The sequence below is a fragment of the Cicer arietinum genome, chromosome 3, assembly GCF_000331145.2.
Source record: "Cicer arietinum cultivar CDC Frontier isolate Library 1 chromosome 3, Cicar.CDCFrontier_v2.0, whole genome shotgun sequence".
Classification (NCBI taxonomy): Eukaryota; Viridiplantae; Streptophyta; class Magnoliopsida; order Fabales; family Fabaceae; genus Cicer; species Cicer arietinum.
The window spans coordinates 76,555,006-76,563,575 of NC_021162.2; positions in this window are offsets into that span (position 1 = coordinate 76,555,006).

An 8,570-nucleotide genomic window follows, 5' to 3' on the forward strand; every position below is an offset into this window, starting at 1 on the left:
CTCCACTCATATATCATCGCATATACCAGTACTAATACAAGTAAATAGTCACTCAAATTATTTTTGCCGGAGATAATTGACTTATAACTTTAATTTTAACTTTTTTCTTAATTGTATGTTATTTCTTCTTTTTTATTTTGTTGATCAGGAGTTATCTTGTCTTGTAAACAAAACTTTGTGAAGTCATGTTCCCATATGCCATTGGATTGGTGTTTATTGTCAAAATGCTAGCAAAACAAATTTGCTATGATAATTGACATTATAAGTTCATTGCTAAAGTGAACTTTAGTACTTGTCTAAGTTCAATTATTCATTATTTATAGTTGAACTAAAAAACTAAAAAAAATAAAAAAAAATTGAAAATGCTAAAGTTCAGTTATGAAAAATCATTTTGTAGGTTTGAGAATTCAAAAGTATTCAACGAGTCCAAAATAATATTAGTTTAAGAAAAACAAATAATTTTTATGAAAAAGTTAAAAAAATACCTAGCGTAAACATATTGAAATATGAGAAAATTTTAAGATATAAAGTAGTGAGAAAATACCTAAATCAAAATAAATTGAGTTGTCCATATATATTAGATTAGAACTGAAAGACATAGATAAAAAAAAAGATGTATAAAATTAAGTGGAGAAAGAAAATTATCTAAGCATAAACTTTGACATAATTGAACAAGTCACCGAATAGGTTACATAATCTCACATTTTTGAAGATAATAGAATTACTTTCAAGATTTCATTTTGTGTGTGGGTACTCAATGTGTGTGTATGTGTGTGTGTGTGTGTATATATATATATATATATATATGATGTGTGAGATGCAAAAACTAAATAGAGAAATAGAAGATGCAAGATGAATTATAGAAGCATATGAGATGTGCCACCTGAGAATATAAGTGATGTAGCACAAATATCATGATGTGACACATAAGTGTGTGACGTGTCATTAAATATAATTTAGAGTTTGTTTTAATAGACTATTAACATATTTGGTCAATAAAATTTGATGTATTTTATTTATATTATAGATCAAATACATCAAATTTTATTGACCAAATTATAATATGAACTAGATACATCAATTCTTGTTGACCAAATTATAACTCAATTATTTCTTATAAAAAATAATTCTGGTACATCCAAAATGTAATTATTACATTTTAAGAAAGATAGAAGAGAGATAAGTGATGGATGTGATAGATTAATAATAGAGAGAGATACAGAGAAATTGATATTTGTAGGAGTGTACAACAACATCACAATAAAAAGACTAGAAGTAATAACAATATTAATCATTTTTAAGAAATAATATTTCATGTGATATATTGCTTTTGTTATTACTTTTTTTTTATGTTACCGTATCATGTTTGGGGTTTGTTCATGTGAAAGTTGGAAAGAAAATCAGTTTGGAAACTATTTAGATTGTTGTTTGAATTCATGATCATTGTGTATGAATTCAAGTAGCTATGCTTAAATTGGTTCAGATGTAATAGGCAAGTTTACCATTTGGACTCCGTTTTAATAAGTTCTTTTTTATTAAAAAAAAAACACGCTCCTCAAGATATGTATAGTTTAGGTCATTTGAATATATTCTATTCTATTAAAACTAATTCTTAAGTCAATTGTGGAAAGTCTAATTTATGACAGGAAAGAATATTTGAACTTATGATTATCATAATTTATGATGTTATCATTATTCTCTAATTTTTATCTTAATTAATGTCTTAATTGAAAGAAAGTTAAATATCACTTATGATCTATAGAAGATTGCATTCATAGATTTTGTAAACAAGATAATGAGTTATTCCACTGATCCGAAAATACTATGTTTTTGTTGCACATTTTCCATTGAATAAAATGCACGAAGAAGTTGCAAACTAAACTAAGTGAGAAAGCATGTAAGCATGTTTACCCTTGATAACCAAGTTGATGAACCAAAACGTCACAACTACCGGACACTGATAAGTAATAAATTTCCAAACTTTTATTACCATGGGACAAGTACATATATAACAAGTGTTGATGAGTTTGAATCCCCAAAACATAAAAAGCAATATTGTTGATGAATAACTCTAATCTTAGGAATATTTCCTTGAAGTTGAACATATAGTGAAAAACAAGGATTGAATTGGAATAAAAAAAAAAGGTATATAATAAATGAAGTATAATGGAAATATGGAGAGTTGGATGAAGTAGTGTGGTTAGAAGAAGGGTCCCCACCCTATAAAAGTAGTAGACGTTAGGGGGTAATAAAATTAAGAGGATAGGAGGATGGGGGGATGCATTTTAATTTATTTACGATAAAGTTGGCAGAAGTAGTACTTGTTCTTCACTCATTCTATTCATAACGATCGATCAACCCTTTCATTAATCAACATGAAAAAATATATATAAGATCAATTGGGTGTCTATACAAATTTGGACCACATCGATCGATCCATCTCACTATACACACTATCTAGTTTCTTAGCGTAACGCTACATGCTTCAATCCAACGAGAGAAAGTACAGTGAGTCAGCCAGCGTTGGAGTTTGAGGACTGAGGACTTCACCATTTTATTATAAAAGCATGCACATGCAGGACCATTCATCGATATTAGGGAGAAGAAGAATTAAAGATAAATTAGTTTTTCCTGCCTTTCCATATGTTTAACAAAAATCTGTATTTTCAAATTAAATATTTACTTTTAAAGTTCTTCAAAAGTGTCTCAAAAACACAAACAAAATCCATTAAAATAAGGGATAAGATAAGATCGATGCATGCACATTAATTGGGAGGTTAAGATGAGGAGGACCATATATATATATATATGATCATATATATATTCCACAGACATGGAGCTAACTAGCTATAGCTACTAGCTGGGATCAAAGTTCATGATGGATACACGGTGGTCCGGTATATATATATATTATCATCCATCCCAACATACACAAATACTAAAATATTTGAGATACATATGTTTGATTGTTGGTGATGTCATACAAAATGAGAGATAAAGAAAAAAACTTCGACTTGTATTATTGTATACAAATTTATAATATTTAAATATAAAAGTTATATACACAAATAATTATTATATGTATATTAGATTAAATGTCTCATTTGTATTTTCCTCTAAAACAAATAAATTGTCACTTTAAGATATTAATAAACATTTATTATTTAATTATATAAATAATATTAATTTTACCATTAAAATCAACAAAATTAATTATATTTTTATAAGAATATATAACTCAAAAGTAATATTTAATTTGAAACAACCTTTAATTGGTAGCTGGATTGGTTGGCTAACGTGCTCTAGTGAAAAAGAAGATGTTCGCCGACTTCTATTCAAAATGCACACAAACTAGTTTGGCTATTCATCTAGCTAACTATAGGATGGCTCCCACAACCATGCCTTGTGCTTAATTAATTAATTAATTATTATATCTTTTTCCTAAAGAGTGTCACTTAATTAAAAATTATTTGTACTAAAATAAATATTAATTTTACTGTAGGATTTTTCTTCTTTCTAATTGTTATTTTTTATTTTAATGACAAAGAGATATATATAACACATAATAAAAGAGAGTGCAACTCATCCATTACAAAGGAGATGAAGTAAGATGAATAAAAATAACAACAAAACAAATAAATGTATGAAACCCTAAAAAGAAATGATATATATGTAATAAACAACTTCTACAAACCACAAAAATTTACTATCTAAACAAATATAAAGAAAGATATGATGTCTCCTGAACCACTGATATATTATTTTAATTAATATTAATATATATATTATTTTTAAAATATTATATTTTACTTTATATTTATGATAATAAAAATACATTAATTATTAATAAGGATAATTTAGTAAAATTATTACTTTTTTATTATAATTTCTTAATAATTAATAAATTTAGAATGAATAAAAGTGACAACGCACATAGAAAGTAATTTCATGATTTTGTTTTGTCCATTTTGGTTTTATTGCATCAAATTTGAAAGGAACAAGAGAATGTAATAATCTATGTACAACGTACGAAGCTTCTCTGGTGGGAGTGTCACCTTAATTTGTCGTTACTTTTTGACGTTACGTGATGGATTGATGGATGCTCTTGATTTCATTTCCATTCGAGTGTCCCCCGCAACCCATTCCATGTATTAATAATGACATTCACCTATTATATTCATCCATCTACTTCTTTTCTATATATGTGCAATTTGAGCCGCTTTGTGTTAATAAGCATATAGTACACCTTTTTTTAATATACAAATATTACTATTTAGTAATTAATTAAAAGAAAAATTATTATCGAATTTTGGACCACTCTTACCTCTTATATATATATTTTTTTTGTCTTCTTTTCATATATTCTTTTCAACACCTTCATGAAAAATACTCTATCAAATCAATTATATAAACAACAAAAATAAAAATTCATACTCTTTCAAAAAATAGTTGAGTTTATTTAATTTTTTAAAATGTTAACAAAAATTTATTATATTTTTTTAAGTTGCCTTTTATAGGAACTTGTTGCATGAGTTATTGAAAAATAAAAAAGTTTGATGTGCTTTTGTTTTGACTCTTGTAGTACTATAGACAAAATCTAGTTTTACTTGTTATAACTTTTTTTAATTTATTATTTTTTAATTTTTTGATTTAGAAAACAATTATTAATTTATTAAAAAAGTTATAATCAACTTAAGTATAAATTTTCATTTAAGACTAAAAGTAGGATAATATCAAATTACAGGGATATAATTAAAAAATAATAATTTTACAAAGGTTAAAATAAAACTTCTATCATATTACATGACTAAAAATACAATAAATCTAAAAATAAAATCTACATAAATTAAAAGGCTATTATAGAAATTGTAGTATTCAATATAATAGAATTAGCTAAATTTTATATATATATATTTAAGATCATAAAAAACTTTTTTACTATTAATATTTGAGATCGAAAGAGGAAGAACGAAATATATATTTTTAATAAAGAGAGAAATATATTGTTTCTTTTGTTCTTTTCTTTCTTAACACTTTCTTTGGAAATTAGCGGAGAAGGGAGGAGAGGGAATGAAAGGAAACATAGAGGAAATTCCTATATTTATTGATCATGAGATCTATTGGAACACTTGAATTGGCATAAAGAGAAAGCTACAAAATGATCCTCATGACAGGAGCACTAAGTAAGTAAGCTAATTTTATTTTTTATTTTTTCCTATAAGAAAAAATCAGGCATAAAATATTGTCTCGATAGATATAATCTTAAGCCATTGCCAAAAGTCTTAATTTGATTGTCCATCGCCTGATCCAATCTTATTCACGACTCAACTACATGTTGCTTAATTCCTTAATTCATTTTCATTGAGCTATTAAGATGAGAATTCATATATAAGAAGATGCAATCATTAATCTAGAATAGCATACATTATCAAAACCAAAGGGTTAAAGCTAGTTTTCACTCTTCACATTCAGGAAAAGTTATAAACCTGCTACTGCCGCACAAAATGAAAATAGTAATCACATACGTTCAGTTTATGCATATGTTCATATACAAAAATAAAAATAAAAAGAGAGAGAGGGGGGGACAGGGGGAGAATGATAATTGATGTCGAGAAAATTGGGGTGCCAGGCAGGATTGACGTTTCACTTATATCAAACAAAACTATATATCATTCATTTGGTAACACAATATTGTGTTTGGGTTATGTGACAAAGCTTGTGTTGTGGAACACCGATTTTAATTTTACTCAAAAACTCTTAATAACGCCTCTAAACATACTTCTATGTTCTATCTACCCAAAAATAATAATACTACCATATTCAATAAGCGACACATTTATCAAAAAATATTTTAAATTTAATGACTCTTTTAATGGTGTATAAAATATTAGTTTTGCAATTAAATATCATTTTTTATTATGTAAATGATAGAGAAATAATAATACTTTTATTGAGTTATTAATGTCGGTATATTTATTATTATCGTTAATGCAAAGAAGAACGTATTAATTTAGAAATGCTGAGTAATATTTAATTAGATAATATGATAAAAAAAAAAGTAGTTAATATTATATTAAAATTTAAAAAATAATTATCTTTGTAAGATAAAGTTTTATAATATTTTAAATATAACTACAAAAACATCATTAAAAATTATAAGATACAGATGAGTTAGCTTATAATAATAGACTTAATTTAATGAAGGATTATTGTTCAAATAATTTTTTTAGAGAAATTGAAAATCAAAACTTATAACCTTTAAATAATTAATCTAACAATTTCTTACTTTGAAATTTCTACAAAAAAATGTGTTTCAAAAATTACTTTTTGAAATTGACGGAAGTTATGAATTCGCACCCGGCCTCACTCAGTTTCAGAATTTTAGGTAAATGAAAAAATTGAAACTTTTTAATTTATTTGTTAAAACTTAAGGGTAAAATGAAAATAGTTCAATGAGCTGTTTGTGGGGGTAAGAGCATATTTTGGTATATTGTTAGAACTTTTTAAATTATTCTGTTTAAAATGTAGAAACATTGATGTCCAATCGAACCGTCTAAGCATGAAATGACAACGTTGACGTTAAAAGCCAGATGAATCAAAGAGAAAATGCATGATAGTTAGTTAAGTGTGAACAAAAAAAAAAGTATTTTAATGTGTGGCCTTAACACACTTGTTAGAAGTACAAAATTAAAAACTTTATATTAAAAAAATAAAATTTAAACTTAAAAAAAAAATTAAATACACAAAAATCAATAAATTTTGAAAACATGTTTTACTTTTATATTTACATAACCGACAAATTTGTCAAAAAAATCAATTATGTCATTTCTCCAATGTCAAAAAATGAAGAAGACTGATCAATCGAACAACGAAGGGCCACTTCTTCTGTTTTTGTTAATTTTCTCTATCTTAAAAATTTATCCCCGTCAAATAAAAAAAACATTTATGAGAAGGTGGCAATATTCTAGCTTGAAATTCCTTTTCAAATACAATGAGTTAGCGCCGATTAGTTACACATTGTGAACAAAGTAATTTTATATTTAATAATTTAAAAATTATTATTTAAACATTTTTAAAAATTAAAAATAATTTTATATTTGTTTATCATAAAAAAATCAATCATAAAAAATGTTTTTTTAGAAGCTACTAAAAACAATAAATATATGAAAATTTTCAAAAAATAATAAATTATGGAAGAGGGATTGAGTTATATTAGGAAAATTGAGAAAAAACATTTCCGAAGAACTATGTCTTGAAAAAACTTTAAACTAAAAATATTTTTTCTCTTAAATATTCTTTAGGAGCTATGTCCAAGGAAAACCTTAAATTCAAAATAAATTTTTCCACTTATATATCCTCTAGGAACCATGTCCTAAAATTTTAAATTCAAAATACATTTCTATCCTATGATATGCATAGTTTATTTATTATTAAATTTTTTACTAAAAAAATATTAAAACAATAAATGGTCACGTTCAAAACACTTTCTGTAGATCTAAGTTTTAAGAACACTCCTCAAAACCTGCAATTATTTTATTGTATTTTTTTTAGCTCAATATTTTTTTGAGAAAATATATATTGAATTATTATTTTTTTCTCAATTACAATTTTTTTATCAACACTTTAGTATTTTATCTCTAATTTAATATCTATTTTTCTTAATACAAAAAACAATGACAAAATTAAATTACCAAAACTCTAGTAAATAAATGTGATGAGTTTCCAATAAATTATTATAAGTGAATCTTCAATTTACATATTAAAATATAGTAAAAACAAATATTGAAGACGTGCAATAGGGCAATACGAGATTGTTGATTAAATTCTAAGATTAAAATTTATTAAAGTTTTACAACAATATCAATTTTTTTAATATATTTATTATTTTTTATAATTAATCTAATTAATATTTTACAAAATTAATTCTTTTGTTTAACCTTAATTGACCTTCTAAAAGAAAATCATTAATTTTTTAACTTTAAATGACATTTGAAAAATTTATTCTTTTTTTTAGTTGTAGTTGACATTCTTTTTTTTAACCGTATTTGACATTTTAACTTAATATTCATAAAAATGGATGATTAAACAAAATTTATTTTATTTAACCTCATTTACATTTAGACTTCTGTCTAAATTAAAAATAAATTATATATTCGATGATGATTAAGTACAATTTCATCTTTTAAGGAGGAGAATAGTGAACACTCTGATACTTGTTAATAGATAGCAACTTATTTTCATGGGCATCCCGAGAATTTACCACAAATTAATTGTACCTTCTCTTTCTCTTCCTATATAACCCCTATATATAGATATTAAATAATTGTTATAAATAGATACAATAAGATTACATATAGAGACGAGGGAAATATGGATCGTTGGTGGGGCAAAATAATATATATAGCAGAAGAAAGGTATAATAATATTAGGCAGTTTGAGATGTCACTGCACTACCCAAAAGTGACTATGACTATGAGATAATTCCTCAGGGGAGGCTTCATTGCTTGCTCAAAGCCTATCATCGATCGGCGATCTTCATTCTTCAACAATTGGCCTCATCCTCATGTCTC